This window comes from Podarcis bocagei (assembly GCF_964188305.1).
Source record: "Podarcis bocagei genome assembly, chromosome: 6".
Classification (NCBI taxonomy): domain Eukaryota; kingdom Metazoa; phylum Chordata; class Lepidosauria; order Squamata; family Lacertidae; genus Podarcis; species Podarcis bocagei.
The window spans coordinates 49,374,504-49,397,801 of NC_138130.1; positions in this window are offsets into that span (position 1 = coordinate 49,374,504).

Consider the following 23,298-nt stretch of genomic DNA (forward strand, 5'->3'; position numbering starts at 1 on the left):
CAGAGGTTAAGAAACAGTGTTGCTCAGATACTTTGCTGTGCCTTTTTAGTCCTCTGGTGGTGTTTTGCATTCAGGTTAAATTATACTAGTTGCTGGGAATTGCAGGTGCGCAAAGTACTGCCATGCTCAAGTCCTGCCTCTGGGGTTCCCACAGGCATCTGAGAGGCCACTGAGAACAGGGGTCTGGACTAGATGGGCCATGATGCTCTTAAAAGTACTTGCAGGAGCAGTGAGAATAGGGGAGCATGCCTGACTCATTTGCCCACCAACTCATAGAGGATGAAGGTCTAAAGCAAGAGCCTTGGAATCCTTCACACATAGGGAGCTTCCTTGAGTACAGGAGACTCCTTCAGATCTTCGCCCTCCGTGCGTTAGTTAGGCAGAGCCTAGTGTGTCAGTTTTACACATGAGCTGAACACCTGCACAGGGCTTTTGAGACTTTGCTGTTCATAATCATGGATTAGAAAAGCAACAAGAAAATGCTTGTTTTTTTCCAGGAGAACTGAAGTGTAAATCCACACCTGTGTATGATAAAAAGAGAGCAATGTCTTTTAATTCATTTTTGCTTAGCTGTGGTAAGGAAATTTGCTTTACAGCACATTTAGTGCAGATGTGCTGTAAAATGTGTGGCATAATAGTAAAATGCCGCCACCCATTAGTGGTACTTGCTTTTCTTCCCATCAGCTTGCAAGAACAGATTCAGATGAAGGTTGGGGTTTTTTCATGTTTACTTTACAAGCACAAAGCTGGTTTTAGAGCTGTTAACTTCGTCATAAGATGAAGGGATGGGCACACTACAATTTTAGGACATACCCTCTGTGGCTATTACGAGGATTCCTGTAGTTTATCACAAAATATATTCTTTCCTCTCTATACAATTATGAAACAAAACATGCTAGAAATACTGGACTTTGTGGGGTCAGCTTCCCACTTCCCACAGTGGAAGCTCTGGTTTTCCAACAGCTGTGTTTAGTGGTGTGTTACTCCAAGTATCTTGCTGAAAAAGAGTGCTTTGAATATGCAGTTGTACACAATACATCCCTCCAAGGTGCTTCTTAGGTCACTGAAGTTATAGCAGAAACAAAAAAATCAACTTGCAAATATTGTTAGAAACACAAAGTGTCCTTGTTTACATCTTCACAACAGTGAACAGATGGTGTAATGTATTAACTGCAATCATCTCTGAGTCTTTTTTTCCTGATCCCTGTTCTATAATGTGATTTTGAGTTCCTTGTAGGTTACAGTTTAAGGTATTACTGTAGGTGTCTGGGATTTAATTTAAGAGCTCTGTTCTCTCATTAAACTGTTTTATTGTTTTGTAAAGTTAAAAAGGCACAATGCACAGCCAAAATGCCAGGGAATATCACACAGTGAGAATGATTATAAATTAAAGCTTCAACAACACGCACATTTTCTTTGGGATAAGCCCCATTGAATATAGTGGGACTTCATTGCTTACTAAATGTGCATAAGATCAAGACACATGTTGCTTAGAGTATTTCCCCAGCTAATTCCTTCAGTTAGTTCAGAACTCTTTTCTTTTTCTTCCATGAACTATATTATTTTCATTCATTGTAACCATGTAAAGCACCAGTGAAGAAGGACAATGGAATGCTTCATATATCTAATATCTCACATTTTGGTTCAATCTCCCAGTCTTTTGGTATAACCTAAGTCAGCATTATAACAAAATATATGGGCAAGCTCAATAATTTCCTGAATAGCAGCAGCAGCAGTTCAGTGGTACCTTGGAAGTTGAACGAAATCCGTTCTGGAAGTCCGCTCGACTTTCAAAACGTTCGGAAACCAAGGCGCGGCTTCCGATTGGCTGCAGGAAGCTCCTGCAGCCAATTGAAAGCCATGGAAGCCCTGTCGGATGTTTGGATTCCAAAGAATGTTCGCAAACTGGAACACTCATTTCCATGTTTGCAGCATTCAGGAGCGAAAACATTCGACTTGCAAGGCGTTAGGGATCCAAGGTATGACTGTAATAAGGTCCTGGACTGAGAACTAACTTCCTAGCTTTGCTTACACTAGATCTGTTCTTGCAAAGCAACTGAAGGAGGTGCGGAGAAGGCAGAGGGTGAAGATATTGCTGCGAGTGCAGGGGCCCCTTTCCCATCCTTAGGACTCCCTGGGAAACTCAACAAACCTGTTCCACCCAGGGTGGAGAATGTAGCTGAATGGGACACGGCTGTGGGCAGCCTGAGAAAATACCATCCACCTTAGTTCTGCCCATAAAAAGCAAGTCTAGAGGGAGAGACTAGACTAGATGGTTATCTGCTGTTTCCAGGAACTCTTCTCATTGAGAGACTTTTGAGGGTGAGCTGAGAGTTAGTTTGGACCCTGGGTGTAACTATGTATTCTTGTAACATTTTGTTTAAGTTGTCTGTTGTTGCTTCAATTTTTTTGTACATTGCTTGGAGATATATTTAATATATTAAGTACTGTACAGTATATATATATTTTCAGCGGGAACTCAGTTTTGGTACCTCTCAAGTGGATGCCATTGCCATTATAAGAGGACAAAAGGGAGGTGTTCCTGGTTAGTTCTGGCACCTCTTTTTCTAAAAAAAATAAATAGCTTTGGACTTCATGTGGGTTCTGTTTGAATTAGTTCTTAGGTACAGGCTCATTACTTGACATTAAATCATATGTTCATGTGACTTCATTTCAGACAACTGAGGTGAGATCTCTTGGAATCCAAAGCTTTTTTCTTTTTTTGAAACAGGGGAAAGCTTTTAAATTTATATATGCGACACATTCCCAGTAAAATGCTGTACAACACTTAAAAATAGATTTAGAATTGCCAGTTAGTCAGTCATGCTTCTGGTAACTTTATTTAACATCGTGGCTGTAATCACTTCTGCAAGGCCTTGACATATTTTATAATTGAACTGCCAGCTTTGCATTAAGCTGCAATTCATTCACACATAAGTGTGACTTGTTAACCAAATTATGTTGATTTCCTCTGATGTGGCTGGATAGCAGGTTATAGTCTTAACTTTTCCCTCAATATGAGATTACAGAGCAACAACAGAGCATTAGCATAGTCAAAGAAAGTTTATTATTTTCTGAATTAAATCACAGCTTCACCTCATTTATCTTTTGCCCAGTGCTTTTTTTTTTTTGGTTAAAAACGAAGTGCCAGTTCTCATATCTTAATAAAAGTGTTGTGGGTGGCAACATAAAATGGCTGTCCTGGGCAGCAAAAGAGAGATGCCAGTTGTTCGGATCCATCCATCACAAGAGACAATGGAGTGCGCCTCTGGGGGTGAAGTCAAACCGCTGCATTAGCAGCACCAAAGTGACCTCCTTGGGGCGCAAGTGTGTGTGGAGGTCCTGGGCTCCCCAAACAACCAGACCCCACTCTTGGCCACACTGATGTGATCCAAAGGACAGCAGAGCAATATGTTTGGCACAAGCTTGGCTGCAGGAGTTTCCAGAAGGAGAATTACAAGGCACCATTCAACCATCTGAGGGACTCTACTCCCAACTTTTGTAGGGTTTACTTTACTCCTTAGTCTTTTCTTCCCCTGAAGATATCCTGCAAGGCAGCAGAGGTTTAGGTTTGGAGTTTTCCTTCTCCTGGATGGGCTATTTTCCCAGGTTGATGAGCTCCATATGGCCCTCACTTCCCTCTATAGCACATGCAGAAACAGCCTTCTGAACTGTTGGACCCACTATTGGTCTCATTCACTCCATCCACTGGAGCCTGTCTTTGTATGCAGGGCATGTCCCTAACTCACCAAGCGTTTGAGACCCATCAGTTATCCTCACTTGATTTAGCCTATCAGTCAAAGCGATTCCTGGGGTGTGGCTGCTTTCACATTTTGACGGCTTCTAGGAGCCACAGGTGAGAGCTGAGTGCAAAGGTGGACAAACTACCTCAGAAGGAGCACAACATGTTCCCCACCAGGGGTATTACCCCACTGCTAACAACCCATACACTCTAATTGCTTTTCAAAAAGCATTGCTTTTGCCGCAGGAAGCATTTAGTTAACAAATATGTGCTTATTTTACAATACAATCCTGTACAGTGGTACGTCGGGTTACAGACGCTTCAGGTTACAGACTCCGCTAACCCAGAAAGAGTACCTCAGGTTAAGAACGTTGCTTCAGGATGCGAACAGAAATCACGTGGCTGCGGTGTGGTGGCAGCGGGAGGCCCCATTAGCTAAAGTGGTACCTCAGGTTAAGAACAGTTTCAGGTTAAGAACAGACTTCCAGAATGAATTAAGTTCTTAACCCGAGGTACCACTGTACATGTCTACTCAACAGTAACTCCCATTGAGTTTAATGGGGTTTAATCCCAGGTAAGTGCATATGGCAATGTAATTTAAACCAATGTTTTATGTTGCTATGCCTGTGCTGTGGGCTCCAAACCTAAGAAAGATCCAGGAACCTCAAACCTGCCTTATTCATATTTGGCTGCAGTTGCTTCAAATCAATACTTTTTAGACAAAAACTGAGAAGGCTCATTAAGGCTGCAAACTTATAGACGTATGCATGTTTACTCTGAAGTATGTCACATTGGCCCCTTTCACATCATACATTTAAAATACTATGGTTCCACTTTAAACACTCATGGCTTCCCCAAAGAATTCTGGGAAGTGCTATTTGCTAAGAGTGCTGAGATGTTAGGAGATCCCCTGTATTCCCTTCGCAGAACTACAATGCCCAGACTGGTTTAGCAGTCAATTCTTCTTCACAAGAAACTCTGATAATTATAGCTCTGGGAAGGAAAGGGAAGGTCTGCTTTAAAACAATCTCCATCAGATTGTTCTCTTCCCTGAACAGCTTCAATTACATCTGGTCATTTAACTTTAAGAACTCATGCCTGAGCTTGCTCCCACCCTTCCCTCTTTTCATTTTGTGCTGTCTCTTTGCTATTATTTCTCTATCTATCTACTTACGGTATTTTTCCGTCTATAAGACGCCCCTATGTATAAGACGCCCCCTATTTTGGGGGACTCAGATTTAAGAAAATGGGGTAAATCTATCCGTGTATAAGACGTCCTCAAATTTTGGACATTATTTTTTAGGATAAAAACCTAGTCTTATACACAGAAAAATATGGTACTTGTTCTCTTTCAGGGTTATCTCCCCCATCAGGCAGCTAACAACAAATTAAAGATGTAATAGGAGAATCATAATATAGAACACATCTAAAAATATAATAGCAGTTGCTGCTAAAAACTGTATTAGCAGAATAACACGGATCTAGAATAATTGAAAAACTGGCCAGAATTTGTCTTTAGTGTTCTTCTAAAATGGAGAGCGGGGACATACATATCTCACTAAGAGGAAAATGCCAAAATGATGGAGCCATTATAGAAATGGCCCTGTCCCTGGTACTAAACAGTCTAACAACTCCCACTTATTTTATTTGCGAAGGCTTCAGATTGTAAGCCTGTGGACAGGTATACAATTGATTGTGTTTCACACAGCTACTGGTAACTTTGAACCTTTTCCTAAAGAAAAGTAAATTGACATTACTGCTGCTCTGTATATGAAAAAGCATAGAGATGACACTTCATAAGCCTTAAATATGCAGTCCTAAGATGCTGGTCGCACCTGAGATTCTTTTAAAAGAAAGACAAGGTGGAAATGCCCATTGTTTCCCACTAACTGAACTTCTAGGAAGACTGTATATTTAGGGTGCTTCTGGACTGTCGCTATTTTGGGGTGGGATTCAATTGCATGCTGGCAAATCCAGATTGTGCAATTATAGTTGTTTGGGAGGTCTTGCACAGTGAAGCGAATCAGGCACGCTTCCTTGCCACTGTGATTGAGGAGGCTTGGGGTTTCCAGATGGGTGGGGTATAAAACATAAATTATTGTTATTATTTAATCAAACCTTAATTAATTCTAACTTTGACTAAATCTAGAAATTATGGGGAGGATTTGGCACCCAAGCATTTAGGTGAATCTGCCCCCCCAACCCATAACAATAGCTAATGTCATTTAATTTCCCTACAAACAGGTCAGGATTAATTCTCAGTAAATGACAAGAACCCCCAACCTGAGTTTTGGCTGCTAGAAAGGGTCTGTTATCAGCGACCCTGAGTCTCCCAGCCTTTGCCAATTCAGAGATTCGAACTGTAGCTTAAGTCTAGATGATAAACTGCATTCTGTTGATGAGAAGCCAACTGATGGAATATACATTTTATATGCAATCTCACTCTTTTCTGCAAATAAAGTAAAAAATAATTGTTCCAGAATCTACTTTCTGACAAACACACATGTTTCTTTATAATGCTAAAAGCATACTTAGCTGGCGACTAACTCTTAGCAGAAATTTTTGATTTAGGGAATTCTCCTTTTAGGGCTGCTACACATTAGAAATGAGCATGTTCTGCAGTTTTTAAGCTCATCCATCCTGGATTCTATTAGCTGCTTTTTCCAGGATATATAAAGGGAGACAAGACGTGGCTCTTAAAAATGCATGAGCTATTACAGTAAATCACTATGTTTACAGTGTGTAATCACTAAAGTTCCATGTGGCTAAGCATCTTTGGCAGGACAAGGTTTTCTAATAAACATATCTGAAGATTTCCATGGTTTTAAAAAATGTTGCGCCCATGCCCAGTCTAGCAGTGATTGGCTAACAAACCCGGGAACTGAATCCCTGATTCCTTACAGACACATTAACTCATTTCTGAAGAAACTAATTGTGGTACATTTTCTTTTTTAAAAGATGCAATTCAAACATAAGAACATATAGAATGGAAAAGGACATCATTAATTATTCCCACCTGAAAATATGTCCCACCAAGAACATTTTCACTCGTAGAACAAAAATTCCATCATTCATCATTTTATTGGTATGTCACCTTTCCATAGTTTAAATTGTCCTCAAGGTGGCTTACAGCATGAAAAAAATTGCATAATTACAAGCATCACAAAAGTGGCAATAAATAAGAAATAGAACACTAAAAAGCACACAACCAAACTGAGCAATTCCCACATAAATCATAATAAGAACTAAAATAAGATAATAATAATAATAATAATAATATCAGCAACGGCCACAGCTCAGTAAAGATTTCCACACTGTTTCCCTTTGGAAGGTTGAGTGGTCAGAGTTTCAGCTATACAAGCCCTTGTTTAACACTGCAAATACTTCCTCCTGAAACATCTCTTAATAGGGAAGTTATAATATAGGAAACTTAATAGGCTAGAGTTATGACATGCCTAATGACATCTGGCTACCACAGCTGAGTCATCTTAATGACCCCTTAAAGATTAAAATAGTATAACAGAAGGGTTATAGCTGATGAGAATTGTAGAGCTGGGTCAATTAAACAAAGATATATAAAAGAGCAGTGTGAACTGTTTTATGGTATATCATGGAGAAATGTGATCATGAAGAAATTCTGTTTGTGCATAAAGCAAATTATACACAAATCAAATTATGAATTATATAAATTATATGCACACAATAACATTTGAATCTGACAAATCATAGTGTATGCACACTGTAGCTGTATTGGATCAGATTGTTATAATATGTGTGATCTCCTTTGTTTCTGCAGCTTGTAAACCTTTACCTTGTGTATCGTAATATAGAAAGGTGGTATACAAATTAAAAGGGAAATGAAATGGAAAAAGTCTCCTCCCCTCACCAGCAGCCACCCCCCATTTTTCAAGAGGGTGCCCAGAAAGTCATTTTTGGGAGACGCAAGTGACTTCAGTAAGGATTGCCCTTTGTGAACTGCCTCTCTCCAATTGCTGAGGGAGCTGAAGAGTTCAGAGGAAAGTCTTCTCTTTACCTTGGGACCTCTTTGCTCACCGACAAGCTCTCTGTTGCTGCCTCTTCCCAAAAGCAGGGAGATAAGGGGATAAGCAGAAGAGGTAACACAAACCAGGCCCACTCTCCAGTCCTGTTACCAAAGGGTGTGGGAGCTAGATAGGTATCCCTCCTGCTCAACTTTGACAGGCACATTTCTCAATATTAATGTAAAGCAGATCAAGAGTTTATTCAGTGAAAGAAAAAAGAAGCAGCGAGGGAAAAGTAAAAACCAAGGAAGATCTGCTAGGTCACACAGTCTGCAGTTGAATATTCAGAGTACTGGCGAATATTTGTTTCCCGTTTCAGCTACAAGTTACTACTTCTCTGCCAAGTCATAATGAGGTAGGGCCATTATTTGGTTTTTGCATTTGTTTGTGTGCTTGTTCCAGATGGTTAATTCATTGCGTTGGGTCGGGGGAAGAGGTGGGTTTTTGAGTGTGCGGGAAAAATAGCTTTGTCGCTCCATTGCTTACACTGAACGATGATGACGAGGGGGAAAAAACCATGAAAGACAACAACATTTTGTGGTAAATTCCTGGCAGCAAATAGCTCCAGCTCAGAGAATGCCATCTAGAGATGAACATTTTATTATTCTGATTAAACTATTCATAAAATTAAACCCATGGCACTGGATTTGTTTTGTTTTTTACAGGTATAAAAACAGGCTAAGAAGTGCGGGGCACATTTGTTTTGGACATTTTTCAAGATGGCTATTATTTTTTCAAAATGGCTATTATTTATATTATGCATTTGCTCAGGGCAATGAAAGTGGAAATTCTAACTTAGCAGCGCTCAGTTTAGGATGCCCAGAGTGTGTGCTTTGCTCTCCATCTCAAGCATCAAAGCCAAAATAAGTAGGACATCAAATTGTGAAATGCAAGGATCAGATAAAAGCTAAAAGAGAATGACATCAAAATGATATTAATTTCAGTAGTGAGGATTGGGTTTCCAAAGCTGTGATTCATGAAATTTCAAGTCATTTTAGGTGACGGATGATTAATGAAGGATCCTGCATGAAAGGCAGGGAAAAGAAGAACTCCCAGGCCGGGAGCTGGGAGAAAAAATTGAAGTTCCGAGGTGAGTACTGGTAAGGTCCACTCCCTTCTGTGCGAAACAAGGGTTAAGATCTATCACTGAGAGAGGGCTCAGTATTCTCTCTCTCTCTCTTCCTTCCTATTTTCTCTCTTTGTTTTCTCCTTTTCTCCTCTCTTTTTATTTAGATTAGTTTTGTTTTTATTGTATTCTATGTTGAAAACTTTCAATAAAAAATCAGATTAAAAAAAGGAAATTTCAAGTCATACTAGGGGAAAGAAAACTGACAGACCAGTCTGATGCACACTGACTTGTATGATGGTGCAGACTGTAACCTGAACTGTGAGAGCGAGGGGAGCCACCCACCTAAACCAGCACCTTGTCTGTTGATCTTCACTGACACCATTAAGTGGGTCTGTTTCTTTCCTGACTGCCTCTTCTAACCCCTAGAACTTAAAAATGCTGGTTCAGTGAAAAACAGGAATAAAAGGAGAATTCCCTGGATGCCAAGATCCAAGTCTGGGGCAAGTACCCTTGGGTAAGAGAACCCCAGGAGAGATTTAAAATCTTTTGTCAGTTCCAAAACCTTCCTCTTCCCCAGCATAGAAAAAGACCATACGTTTGGTAAGTAAACCAAAATGGTTTACTTACAAACTCTCCAAAGGTCAGGTTTATGCACTTTTCCATACAGCATTCAGAAAAAGTTGCACAGTCAGTAAAATCTGGCTTAGTTACAGAGCTCCTGATTAAAAGTTTTAAGCCTTCGTAAGCAATCTAATTTAGCTGTGTGACTTTGTGAAGAACACTTCCTTTGCTTCCAGAAATTCTGATTTATAGACTTTGAGAGAACTGGACTTTAAATTCACTATTCTGAAATAGTCCAAGAACAAGACTGGGGAGCATAATCATGTGGGATCACATGTTACAACTGAAGTTTTGGTTCTGCGCATAGGATTATGTGACAACGGGTTAAGAAGATATTCTTCAGACTGAATTTTAACTATCAGTTTTGTCTTTGCTTAAACAAACACTCTCCATATTTTTATTCTTGTCATTCTTGTTCACTGGAGAATTGATGGCTCTCCATTTCTTAGGTTCCAGTTCTGTTACAGAGATGCCGGTCATCTGAAGGTAAAAAGTCTCAGTGTGATGGCCTGGGAATCCGATTCAGAGGCTGAACCGGAGGAATCCCAGCCTGTACAGGAGTCCCTGCCTCCAGGGCCGGCTGAACTGGGGCAGGGCCTTGATTCTGAAGCGCCTGCACCTGTGCCGGATCCTCAGGAGCAGGCACCAGGTGAATCCACTCTGGCTCCGGAGGTGGTTGAGGACTCAGTGCCTACAGGTGAGTCTCCCCCTGGGTCCAGTAACCCTCCAGCCTCTCCTGAACTGCAGAGGCTCAGGGCAGAGAGACGAAGGGAACTGGTTTCTCCCAGGAGGAGTGCTCGCCTTAAGGCCAGGAGAGGCAGGTCTCCTGGGGGCCGGGACCACCCCTGGTCTCAGAGAAGATAAAGGCCAGTCAGCCCGGTCCCAGGTTGCGGGAGCAACATCGTTGATGAGCTGTTTCGGCCAGCATCCAGTCCTGTTCCCCCAGAGTTCCTGTCCTTGCCCGGCGTCTCGCTGTGGACCCTGCTTTGCCCGAGGAGGACTGTCTGGCGACCCTCAACTCAGGTCCTGGACCTTGCCCCACGGTAACCTCCCCCCTGGACCAGCACACTCAGTGATTGCAGAATGTTGTCATCCATCTTAAAAGCTCTGCAAGTGCAGAAATCCTTATATATTATTTTCCTCTAATAAGCTCTTTTTAGAAAACACTTATGGGGAAAAGGTCATAATATTGAAAGGAGCAATCTTCAATTTCATTCATTTTTAGGTGAGAGGATTAACCAGTGTCAGTGTTGCTGAGCAGGGAACTGTGGAGAGGAATCCTAAACACATTTCCTTAGAAGTCTGTGTTCAATGGAACTGTCTCTCAAGCGACAGTGCAAAGCTTTACAGTCTTAGTCTTTCCTGGTCCCAGAAATGACAAGCCATGTTACTTCAGGATACAAATCAGAGGTCTATTTATTGTAGCAGTTGCCCTTGTATGCAGTCTTTCTTGTTCAGGAAGATATGTTATAAGTAATAGCTGGTTAAATGGGTTATTGCTTGAGAAAACCATAGGAGCAGCAGAAGGCTTCTACCCTGCAAGGGAATGATAATAGCTTGCAGATAGGTTGCCAGGTGAGAAACCTTATTATCTGATAGTATATGCATTGTGGAGTTACTGTATATGGGAGTTCCCTTACACCCTGAAGCTGCTTGTGAATATCTAGCTCAGAATTGCCTACAGACATTTGCCACCAAGTGATTGCATGCCCTCCAACATTTCTCTGATGAGAATAGGGATGCTTGTTCCATGATGATGACAACGATGATGGATGATGATGATGATAAATTTTTTTTATACTCTGCTCATCTGCACTGGTGGAGGAAGGGGGGTGCAGTAGGTGCGGTCCGCCCTAGGTGTCATCCTGGAGGGGGGTGACATCACTGCGCCACCCTCCAGGACATTCGCTGAGGGCGGCTAGCCCCACCCCCACAGAAACCGGCTAGCCCTGCCCCCATGGAAGACAGCCCATGGGCGGCTTGCTCCACCCCCAGGTGCACAGCATGTGTGCCATTCTGAGTGCCAGAGCAGCTAGCTCCGCCTCTGCCATCTGACTGGGTTGCCTCAGCTACTCTCAGCAGCTTCCATCATATATAAAAGTATAATAAAACTTTAAACATTAAAAAGCTTCCCTATACAGGGCTGGTAAAGCTATGGTTTTCCCAGTAGTGATGTATGGAAGTGAGAGCTGGACCATAAAGAAGGCTGATCGCCAAAGAATTGATGCTTTTGAATTATGGTGCTGGAGGAGACTCTTGAGAGTCCCATGGACTACAAGAAGATCAAACCGATCCATTCTTAAGGAAATCAGCCCTGAGTGCTCACTGGAAGGACAGATCGTGAAGCTGAGACTCCAATACTTTGGCCACCTCATGAGAAGAGAAGACTCCCTGGAAAAGACCCTGATGTTGGGAAAGATGGAGGGCACAAGGAGAAGGGGACGACAGAGGACAAGATGGTTGGACAGTGTTCTCGAAGCTACCAACATGAGTTTGACCAAACTGCAGGAGGCAGTGGAAGACAGGAGTGCCTGGTGTGCTCTGGTCCATGGGGTCACAAAGAGGGGGACACGACTAAACGACAACAACAACATACAGGGCTGCCTTTAGATGTCTTCTAAAGGTTGCATAGTTACTTATCTCCTTGGCTCGGGAGTGACATAACTCCATATCCTCTGACATTTCTCCAATGAAAATAGGGACATCCTCAGGAAAAGCAGTACATTCTGGGACTGAATCAGAAACCTGGATGGCTTCTGTCAATCCAGGACTGTCCCTGGAAAATAGGGACATTTGGAGAGCCTGTGATGGCATTCAGAATGAGGTTTAAATAGAATCCATATTCCCCTGAACGAAGGGAGTCTGCTTACAGAATCTAATTTTTCAAGTGCTCTTCATAAATACAACAATTAGCATAAACTGTTCTGGTTCTGTGATTTCAAATGAACCCCCAGGGAGACATTCACATGGAAACTTTTTCTGTTCCCAATTTCAGCGCTAGCATATAAAGCAGAGCCATGGAAAAAAGTTACCGGAATTAGAAGAAAGATTTTGCAGTGACATCACCCCTTCCAGGAACCGAACCTCCTTGCTAAACTGCAGCCTGCAGCCTAAAATATCTGTGAATTCTGTTGTGAAATACACAAACTCACCTGTACAGCTTTTAGGTAGCAGTCAATAAAAATCACTCCAAGCCTATTACAATAGGCTGGGCTTCAGCTCAGTGCAGCCTGTGGAGACGGAGGTCAGTTTTCTGCCAACAGCGTAAGGTGCTTTAGCATAATCACTGCTTCAATTTGAATTCAGCTGTACTGAGACTAAGCTCTGGAGGCATCTTGGCAGGTTAGAGCAGTACATAATGCATCAAATGACAGAAATTCTAAATTTGATATGGCGTATATTCGAGTGGCAAGCTATAGAATATATTAAGCACACTTCTCAAGAATAGATGTTGCTGAGGAACTGGAAGGCAGATTTTGTTTCTTTTTGAAATAAGAACTTAGGAAGAACCATGCTGGATCAGACCACTGGCCCATCTAGTCTAGCATCCTGTTCTCACAGTGGCCAACCAGCTGCTTGTGGGAAACCCACAAACAGGGTTCAATCACAAGACCACTCTTCCTTCCTCTGCTTTCTAGCAACTGGTATTCAGAAGCATTACTGCCTCTGACTGGGGCTAGTAACCATTGTGGCTAGTAGCAATTGATAGCCTTATCCTCCAGGAAAGTGTCTGTTGTTGTTGTTTAGTCGTTTAGTCGTGTCCGACTCTTTGTGACCCCATGGACCAGAGCACGCCAGGCACTCCTGTCTTTCACTGCCTCCCGCAGTTTGGTCAAACTCATGCTGGTAGCTTCGAGAACACTCTCCAACCATCTCGTCCTCTGTCGTCCCCTTCTCCTTGTGCCCTCCATCTTTCCCAACATCAGGGTCTTTTCCAGAGAGTCTTCTCTTCTCATGAGGTGGCCAAAGTATTGGAGCCTCAGCTTCAGGATCTGTCCTTCCAGTGAGCACTCAGGGCTGATTTCTTTAAGAGTGGATAGGTTTGATCTCCTTGCAGTCCATGGGACTCTCAAGAGTCTCCTCCAGCACCGTAATTCAAAAGCATCAGTTCTTCAGCGATCAGTCTTCTTTATGGTCCAGCTCTCACTTCCATACTTCGGGCACTGTGGAGAGTCTTGCTTTGTAAAAGTATATTTGTATTCACCTTAAAGTCATATCCAGAGAAGTAATCTTGCCGCACACAACATTTCATTTTTACTCTTGTCACCTGGTATCCCAACACTAAGATTTATGTTTCTCATTCATCTGTACTGCTTTCGGGAATAGCAGGCCTCACATTCTTACTTTTCCTCCTAAAATCATGCTTAATTTGGATGAATTGTATGCATGCAATTGTGCACCGGGCTATGCATCAAAAAGTTACATTCACATGCCACGGAAATTGAGGAAATGGCTGACCTGAGGCCAGGTTGGATGACCCTACTTTAACCTCGAGTCTTGAACAATGTACAGTCTATAGATATACAGTATATAAATTAACACATGCATTTTAATGTCAATCTGTGACCTCTTTTGTAGTCTTTTTTGTGATGCATTTCCTCTTTGTTTTGGAGCTGAATAAGTGGGCACCTTACATTCCATGCATCTATCAAGGAAATATATACTGGATGCAAGCCTTCCCTGATTTGCCCATGACACCTCTCCCCACAATGCCCCTTTCTGCCCTTATTGCTCACAAAATAATAATAATAATAATAATAATAATAATAATAATAATAATAATAATAATAATAATAATAATATTTAAACGTTGCCCATCTGTCTGGGGTGCCCCGGCCACCCCATCTCTGTTCTCTGCAGTTCTCTGCTGCTGATCAAGGGAGGACCTCTGCAGTGCACTTCCCTCTCTGCACATGGACCAACCTTTCCTCTAGCACAGGGTTGTCCAATTTCCAAGAGACTGTGATCTACAACCACTATAAAAAAAATTGTCAGTGATCTACCCATTGGATTGACAAGAGTTGTTGAGTTGTTGAGCTTTTTTGGGGAAAGCGTCATCAAGGTTGTTGAGCTTTTTTGTGGGGAACCAAAGTTGTTGAGCATTTTTTTGGGGGGGGGACCCCGCAATCGACCACAATCGACGAGGGGCATCCCACAATCAACCAGTAGATCATGATCGACCTGTTGGACAGCCCTGCTCTAGAAGATAGGGAGATCCTCACTATAGAACCCTCACAGGGGTCATTGAGAGGAATTCATCATAGCACTATAGCAATCATTCCACCAGGACAAGCATTTCAGCTTGTCAGGCATAACCATCTCCCTTGTTCTCCCCCTGTGTGTTGTTCTCCTGACCCATTATTTTGGGCAGTGCAGGTGTGCAGAGGGTGGTAGAGAGGGGTGGAAAGCCCCGCTGTGCCAGCAGAAGTCCTTGCATGAGCTTCCACTACCAAGACTCATTAATTAAAATCAACCCCTAGGGTTGTACTCAACCAAGTCCAACTCAGAGTAGACCCATTGAAATTAATGAATAAAAGTTGGCCCTATCCATGAGTCTAGTCTTAGTAGGATTAACATTGAATTCCACTCATAGGATCGCTCCATAAATTAGGAAGCAAATTACTTCCATCTGGGTCAGTACCATGAGGGATAACATTCCCCAAGTAAAATAGTCAAAGGGAGATGTTTTTCATGGGCTGATACTTCCTCCCCCTCCCCCCAAAGAAATACTAGAGAAAGAGGTCTTTGGGACAATGACCCAATCAGCTTCTGTGAGCAGCCAAATCTATTCAAACCGCCAAATTTAGCTCCAGGCAAAGTCCACCTCTATGATCAAGTGACTTGAGTATTTCCTTTTCAATGAACCTTCATTTAATATGCTAAAACGCTCCCCCAACCTGACTCCTTATACAAGATTAAAAAGTCTAGAGCTTGTCACTTTAAAGGGATGGATGGGCTGTTAAGGTGTGGGGCTGGTAAATGTTTGGACAAAAGATGGTCATTTTGCATTTGACAAGCACCTTAGGCAAGCACTTTCCAGAGCAGAGGACATTTTGGCAATTTCTTTGAAATACACAATTCCTAAGAGCTACACTCAGGGCACATGATTCAAGCAGCCTGTCTTGATGGAGGCAGTTTGGTTTTATAGATGACTTGTAGTTTCAACGACAAAAACTATGGATCAAGAAAGGGCTTTTCTGTCACAGCACCAGACTGTGTGACTAAATAAAGTTGGGAGAAACCTTGAGACTCATCAGGAGATACAATGTCTGGCTCCACTGTCTGGATTATTACCCTTTGATATTCCTAAACTCAAATGCTGAACATTATTAATTAGCATCTTCAAAATCATTATCATGCCTCATTAGCATGCTTTGGAAACTGCACACAGCTCACCATAAACCGTATGTTGCTTCCCAGGTTGTCTTCTATGAACAGACTTCTCTGTATTCCAGCTTTGTTGTTCCAAATATTTTGAGGAATTCAAATACATTGTTGTATACGGTGAGTAAAATGGACCAATGAGGGTAGACGACTATACAGAATAAAAAGCTTTCACTGAGCTAAAGTTTGTGCGGCCTACCTGGTTTTGCTGATACCTCTCTTAAAATTAGAAAGGATTCACTTCCTCAAATTACATCCAGAATCAGGAAAATCTAAGATTCAGTAGTTGCCCTGGCCATATTAGACCCAGCTGTTCAGCAGCCCATAATAAAAGAAGGAGGAAAATGTTGCTGATCATTGCTCTCATTCAGCCTCATAGTTTGCTGCAGCAAACAGCCTACGCAGAGACATGGCAGCAGCATGCATTAAAGGAATTTACCTGAAATGTCTGATGCTTTATATTTCTTTTTCTTACTTCCCCTGCCTTAGAACCATTTGTAGAACACTTTGGGTCCTACGGTGGGTCATTAATGTTAAATAAATAAATAAATAAATAAATAAATAAATAAATAAATAAATGAATGAATGAATGAGAATTAGTTATTTGTTACAATTATTAGTCACTGTTCAAAACGGAATCCTTTTCCTAGGTAGAATTCTGTTTCTCTTCACCTGCCTGCTTCTCTTTGGATCTTTGCCCTATGCCTTATCTGTGCCCTCTTATTCGCTGAGAATTTTCCTCACAGGATGTCCTTTCCTATTTGCTTGTTGACTTCACCTAAGACAAGGATGGGGACTACAACTCCCATCATTTCTGACCATTGGTCACGTTGACTGGGGCTGATGGGAGCTGGAGTCTTGGAACACCTGGAGGGCCAAAGGCTCTTTACTCCTGAACTAAGACCTCATTCTGTGAAACTCTCTTTTCCACCCTGATCCTGCAAACCAGCTTTGGCTAGGCCCTGAGAGTACTATGATGAATCAGACATACCACCATGGGCTGAATTAATAGTTTGAAATGAGGGGTCCATTACTTTCCAGTGTTAGCAAAGCACAGAACAATGTTCATTCTGAAGAAATGTGGAGAGCAATCATAAGCAAAATTAGTCATGGGAAATCAGTTTGGGTGACAAAGAGTAATAAAGCCTATGCAATTTTCTACTGCAGAGACTATTAGCTTAATTTTGAAGGCAAAACTTTTGAAGACTGAATGTCACTGTATCTCAGATTTACTTCAACGAGGGTTAGAGACACAAATAGGCAGAAGCCTGCTGGTGAGATTAATTATTCACCGTGGGACAGAACAAGGTTTACAAGAAGATGCTTAAAAATGGGAAATGGAGTCTCAAGGCCACAGCTAGAGAAGAGGATAAACACAACGAACAATCTGAGGGACTAATTATAGGTTCTGGATAGAGTGAAGCATTTTAAATGCCCTCTTGGGCTTACAAATATTATAGTTATAAATAACTAGCCAATACTGTGATAGTTGTAGTAGAAGTGAGAAAAGCCAGGAAGGCCAGTATTACACACAGAGGTGAGTGTTTAAACCCCAAGAGCTGCTTTTACTAGGTTAACACTGCTTCAGAAGGAGGAGCGGTGGGAGGAGGAAAGGGAGCCTTCCCCTCACGGCCATTTCCCCCGAACAACACCCCCATCCAGCCAAGCTCCTTCCTTCCGTTCACACTCCATGTTTATTCTAGCACATCTGGAATCTAGGGGAAGAAAATGGACTGGAGGCAGAGATGTCATTAAGCAAACCTTTGCCCCCAATTCCTGCTGCTTCTTTGTTAAAAGTCATTCCCTTCTGAAGTTGCTTTTCTGTTGGAAAAAGCTGCGGAACTTTAGATACCTGTGTTTGCAGCTGCAATGGGCATCTTGGTACTAATTCCAAGAAAGAACTAAGACTGAATTAGGTAGAATGATTGCCCATGACTCAGTATGGGTAACAAATCACTGCTCATATGGCAACAGAGGTTGCTTCGAATTGGTTCTCAAAGGCAATGTAAAAAAGAAAAGGCACGTTTTGTAAAGTTGTGTTTGTAAGTGCATTTGATTGGCTTATGCTGTGCAGTTCACTAAGAAAAGGCAGATGTAAGAGCAATTTGATTTTAACTGATACACAATAATTCTCCATCTCTAGAAGTTAAACAACAAAAAAGGGAAGAATGAAAATGATATATCAAGAACCTAGTTTTGATTTGGCAAGTTTTAAGTAAAGCATTTGCCAATTTGAAAAAAAAAGGAGGCAGGTAAGTTCATAAATGTGTGGAGCCTAATTATTTCATAACCATTGTGGGTAAATTTAAGTAAAGGATAAAGAGATTCAGTTTGCACTTTCTCCTTTAAACTCTTTACCTGCAAAAGGACTAGATGGAAAATTTAGTTTCCTCCCAGAAAGTAAATAAATAAATTGATGATAGCAATTATTTTATATTAGTGAAATAAAGAAGAACAAACATTTTTGTGGGGGGAAGGTCTTGATTTATTGTATGAAAATATGCCACATACAACACTGACCATTCTAAAGAAATAAATACACGTTGGTTATGGTACACACAGGAACGTATTATTGTGGTTTAAAACGACTGTGAAAGATTCAAGTCCCTGAACCCAGAAGAGCTTGTTGGCGCTCTCTCAATTATGGTTTACAAAACTCTGCAAAAAACCCCAAAAAGTTCATTCAGTACTAAAATAATGTACAACGAGAAGACACAGTTGCTATCCCGAATATACATCACCATCATCATTAACAACAACTTTCTTGATTGTACTATGTCAGATCGCAAAGACTCAGTCCAATAATCTCCTTGCTAAGAAATATATTTTCTTAGATTTCCCCCTCTAGATTCTTGGGTTTTAATCAGAAATGGCTGAGCTTGTTTTTCTGCCAGACAGAGGGGCAGAGGAGATGATGGCACTGCCATTAACACATTGCAAAATACACCTACAAGGCAAAGACCCTAATGGTAACGGAGGGAAGGTTGCCAGGACAACAATGGCCTGATGTCACACAGAAAAAGTTGCCCTTTTAGGTTTATGGCAAGGAATCAAGGAAGTGGAAATTAGGCAGAACGCCATGTGGCGCTGGCTGAAGAAGGCTACACTGAGAGAGCAGTGGAATGGGATGCAGGTGATGCTTTGGTCTAAACTACTGAGTCATTTGGGTTTGCTGTTCAGAAGGCTGGCAGTTCGAATCTGCACGACGAAGTGATGTCCTGTTACTCTCCCAGCTCCTGCCAACCTAGCAGTTTTCGAATGCACACCAGCAGGTGCTGCTGTGGCGGGAAGGTAAACAGCATTTCTATGCGCTCTGGCTTCTGTCACAGAAGCGGTTTAGTCATGCTGACCACATGACCCGGAAAGCTGTCTGTGGACAAACGCCGGCTCCCTCAGTTTGAAAGTGAGATGAATGCAACACCCCATAGTCACTTTTGACTAGACTTAACTGTCCAGGGGTCCTTTACCTTTTGCCATTCGGCATAATTGTAGAGTCAGCCCTATAATCTGCAAGGCAGATGTGGCCAAAGAAATTGCTCAATAGATATGTCTGTCTGGTGGGGCAGGGAGAGGTTTAGTGTAAGGAATCTTGTGACAAAAAGGAGTTTCCAACTATTTGAATCTGTAAAGAAGCAGTGCCAAACTTGATGCTGAGCCTTGATAAATACAAAAATACTGCTTTTTGCAGGTTCTTGTCTGACATTATATAGAATGTCACTTCTGATCAGTAACAAGATTTGACAAACAACCAAATAAAGAGTAAGATGCATTGACTGTGCTATGGATGGGTTGAAGTGCTTGACTGAGGTTATATTTCTCTCTACAGCTTTATCATCAGTGAGGCTTAGGTGAGTAATTGCCTAACCGTGGATCTGAGAAGTTGGTATGCATGTAGGGAAATCATCTGAGTAGGCGGGGTGGAGAGTAATAATATGAATCAACACATTTATGCTGGCAATGGATGGGTTTAGGTTAATCTTTCTCCTAGCTGTTACCATTAGTGATATGTTCTAAAATACTGTGATTGAGGCTAAAGCTTTACATTTCCGTGTGCTGTAGCACCATGTTAGCAACTGGGCTGCATGCTCCTCTTTCATTGCAGCTGAATGACAAAACAGCTTCCTTAATGCACTCTGTATGAAACAAATGTCACAATATTCAGAACCTATTTTTTCTCCCTCTATATGTTTGTCCTCTAGAAATATTACATTTTATTGCACATTTTATTCTCATGCAAAATTGCTTTAGCCAGAAAGGAGATGGCCACTATTTTGTAGAACCTAGGATGCAGAAGTAAAAAAATGAGCAGATACAGGGGTGGAATAAATGGGACAACAAATTTTCAAATGCATTTTTAACGTTAGCTGCCATTAGAAAGGTTGGATATACTGCTTCATTCTGTGTTGAACAGATGATATTTAAACATTGTATAATTTGCTGTAGGAATATTTGGTAATAGTATTCATTGTATTTGTATAATGTTTTTAGCATAATTGACATCCTTGTGTAGATGAAAGATTGACAATGATTGCTTGCTTGAACTTTGTTTCCCCTTTCCTACTGAAAACAAACTTTAGCAATAGTTTGGGAGCATGGGAACCACATCTGTCTGATGAATAAATAATAAAAAGCGAATTTGCACATCAAAATCTGACAGCATTATATTATTATTATTTGACTGACAGTGCAGTCCTAGAATATCTGCTCAAAAGAAAGCATAATTGAATTCAGTGCAGCTTAGTCCCCAAGTAAGTATCAGCAAGACTGCATCCTGAAATATTTACATTTAAATTTAAAAGAGGAAGCCTCCACTGGAATGGATGGTGTTAGGTAAAACTTTCTCTGTATGGCTGCGAGCAGAATTAATTTTGAAAAGGTCAAATGTTAAAGGGCAAGACTGTGATTAAGGCAGGCTTTACCACGAAATTATTGCCTGAGGCATATGACCCTGTTTCACATTGATTTTTCAATGATGCAGTAAGCATAATTGAGAGGCGGGAAATGAAACCTACAAATAATGAAATCACATTTAGAGAGACAACTGTTTTCCAGTTGTTCTTTCTCAGCTCCTCACATTAAGGAAAGAAGAAGCCTTTCCCCCTGCTGAATTCAGATCTTTGGAATGCTTCAGCTCTAAACAGCCTAATTACTTGTCTTCGTGCTGATAGGAGAAAAGGTCAGAATTCTTAGGCATGTCAAGGCTGTTGAGAAACAAAAGCAAAATAACCAGCTCTTCAGTTGCACTGCAGAGCATTGCATGGCACATTGGTTTGCCAACTTTCCCCGCTTCCCTAATGGAGGTTTTGTGCCTGTAACAGCTGCAAGCCAGGCAGAAACACATTCAGTGTTCCCTGTCACTGCATCTTCATCCCATTGAGTACCGTTACAAACATCCAGCAAACTCAGTGCTTGCTATGCCTTCTTGGTGAGCTACAACCAACTGAGGTTTTTATGTCTGATGCCATGCAACCCTGTGTTCTACAATAGCCATGGTTATTCCTTACACATTTCTTCTTCCAAGACAAGATGCCTTTATTCTAGGTTTGGTTGTTTTTTTTTAAATGCAACTTCAGATATGGATGTGAATCTTGAGAGCATATCTGCAGCTTTGAAGATTACAGTGAGAAGCAGCCCTGATGCAAATATCTGCTTCATGTTTTCCCTGTTTAAACCACTCTTCTTCAGAAAATGGAGCTACACCCAAAAAGTCTCTTCTGCATGTGGATGTGAAAGGTTTTGAGCAAGCGGTAAAAGCAATGTATTTATTACATTTTCATTCCTTCCTCCAAGGTGCTTAGGAAGGTGTACATAACTGGTTGAAGATATTTTGCTGCTGGAGGTAGAACAGCAGGTGGCGCCCTCCCAAATCAACATAAGAAGAGCCTGCTTGATTGGGCCAATGGCTCCTCTAGTCCAGCATCCTGTTCTCACAGTGTCCAACCAGATGGTTCTGGAAAGCTCACAAACAGGCCCAGCCAATATAGTTCCCCTCGAATGATCACATTATTTTGGCACTTGAAGCAGAAAATGTCTGCTTCTTCTCCCTGTCAGTAAAAATCACAGTTAATTTGCTGGCCCAAATCAACTACTGAATTTACCTATTTACCAGTTTGCAGCCTTGTTGGGGCCAACACTAAGTAGGGACTGATCCAAGTTACTCAGTCAGCTCCACGGCTGAGTGTGCGAAAAGTATCGTGAAGAGGAGGCACAATAAACATAACTTTAATACAAAGAGTTTATGGTGAGGAAAAAACATGCTTGTAACACACAGCATGACTCAGGCAGTGCCTGGTATGGCAAGCCAGGAGGGCCAATACACTACAGTGAGGATTTAAACTTAGGTCTTCTTCGTCCATGGTCCAACCGGCATCTAACTGTTACACAATGTTCATGCTGCAGTTCTCTAACCACTTACATTGAATTCAATGGGACTTGCTTTGAGTAAACATGTAGACTAGGATTGCTCCACCAGTCTCATGTTAGCTAGCAAGAGTTCTGCTCATGAAACCCTGGATATTGGCCACTGTGTAGTCAGTCCAGAGAAAGTAAGATTGAATCCTATTCAAATTGATAGGATTAAACACTAAAGATCTACTTGCATTTTTTAAAGCTATTTTTTAATGAAGTAGTCAACAACACCCCCTTCAAATTCCCACCCCACCCCCAGCTATTTTCAAAGATTCCATGCAGGGAAGTTTAATGGCACATCCCCCCAGCTCTTTTCTCTGAAAGTTTGCCTTCATTGATATCATTAGTTTCTATATTGTAGAGTTCCCACCCCTCCATGGGATTACATTCAAACCTCAAAAGAAAGAATCAGCCAATAGGGAAAGCCCTGGAGTTCATACTAGAGAATTGAGAGATAAGGAAGCTTCAGAGTCTTGAAATATCTAAGGACAGGCTGACAAATATGACACAGTAAGAGATTTAAAGCTATTTTCTCCCGAAGGAAACTCTTATGTAAAACACACATTTCTGTGTATGTGTCTTTGTATTGCAGGAGGGAAGAGGGGCTGGGGAATAAGAACCGTATCGTATCAGCTCATTTCACGATATTTTGGAGGCAGAACTGCCACAAACAAAAAGCTTGCTTGATTCTTGAAAAAAACAAAACAAAAGGACATGTTGCAATAGAATATTTGAAAAATTAATCATAGAAGCTGGTAAACTAGTAAACAGCAATGTGGACTTTTAATGTTGTCATAGATCAGATATCTAAATCTATATCTTCAGTTCTTTCTTGAAAAAAAACTTTTAAAAAGTTTAATATACTTAAAACATTAATTGATATTCACAAATTAGTGAAGTTCCTAAGAAATGTTAAATGAAACTTCTGTTGCAATCAGGATTGATAAAAGGCAATAAGGAGAATCCTGTTCATTGAACTGAACAAGAAGAAACTAAGAAAATGAGAGCCTGGAGCTAATAGTTATGGAGAAACT